At 49.7% G+C, this 1,041-nt stretch overlaps 1 protein-coding gene across 2 annotated transcripts in view; it reads right to left on the bottom strand.

Moving 5' to 3' along the window:
* Positions 1 to 720: 720 nt before the first annotated feature.
* Positions 721 to 1,041, bottom strand: part of LOC125433917 (papilin-like) — a 32,775-nt gene continuing 32,454 nt past the window's right edge. For both annotated transcript variants that reach the window (XM_048498846.1, XM_048498847.1), the window contains exon 11: positions 721 to 1,041. This exon is cut by the window's right edge and continues 249 nt beyond it. The gene's annotated coding sequence lies outside the window, so the exon portion shown is untranslated.

The raw sequence follows: 1,041 nt of genomic DNA, 5'->3' as shown, positions 1-1,041 counted from the left end.
TCACATTGTGTCTTCATAGCTTTAAAGACACCTCCCTCAAAGCAAAAAAAAAGGGAAAACGACACACGTGAGGTAGTAGAGGGAAGGGGGGGGGGATCACCTTTCCTTGCAACACCCTTTTTATCCACGCTATGCAGACAAAAAAAAGCCAAAACAGTTCTTTTTAAAATGTCTGCAAGACGTTTTATTTGCGCTGTACAGAAAGATGGGCACATGCCACATCTCTGGATGTAGAAACAATCCACTTTGCACCCAGTGCAGAGGTGGGATCCAGCAGGTTCTCACAGGTTCCCGAGAGCGGGTTACTAATTGTTTGTGTGTGCCGAGAGGGGGTTACTAATGGGTGATTTTGCCACGTGATTTTTGCCTTAGTTACGCCCCTCCTCTCAGCAGTAGCGCGCAGAACTTGGAGAAGTCTAGCAGGAGGTGCACCGGCGTGCATGGCAGTCTGCGCCTGCGTGCACTCGTTTCCTGCCCAAGGACCGGCGCAGCAACTGCGTCCTTGCCACAGCCCCGCCCAGGAATGCCCCGCCCCCGGAATGCCCAGCCCCTCCCCCAGAATGCCCCGCCCAGCCCCATTGGTGCTACACCAGTTTGAATCCCACCACCATGGGAACCTGTTACTAAATTTTTTGGATCCCACCACCGGCCCAGTGGCTGACAGTACAGAAGTACTGAATAATCTCTGAAATAAACAAAACATGTTCATGACACAAACTCTGCCTTACAATCTCAATTTTAATTTAAATCTAAACAAAATGCAAGCTACGATTTTGAACAATTCAGTCATCTCCTTGATGCAACCTGTGTCCTACCATCGCAATGAAGTCTCAGCCTGTGCTCTACTTGAGTCCGTGTTCAAGGACACAGTTTTTTTTCCATATTTGTTGCTTCAAGCTGGTTTGAGACCTGATCTCGACGCCTTCTTGGTCAACTCCTGCTCTTGCAGTCCTTGATGAGGAACGAGGCCCAAACCCTGTCCCGCGTGAAAAGACGTCAACATGGCGGCGTGGAGAAAGATTTGCTCCATGTGGAGGCTGA

This window comes from Sphaerodactylus townsendi, linkage group LG05 (assembly GCF_021028975.2).
Source record: "Sphaerodactylus townsendi isolate TG3544 linkage group LG05, MPM_Stown_v2.3, whole genome shotgun sequence".
NCBI lineage: Eukaryota > Metazoa > Chordata > Lepidosauria > Squamata > Sphaerodactylidae > Sphaerodactylus > Sphaerodactylus townsendi.
Note: the sequence above shows the minus strand (reverse complement) of the source record. Positions and strands in the feature narration are given on the sequence as shown.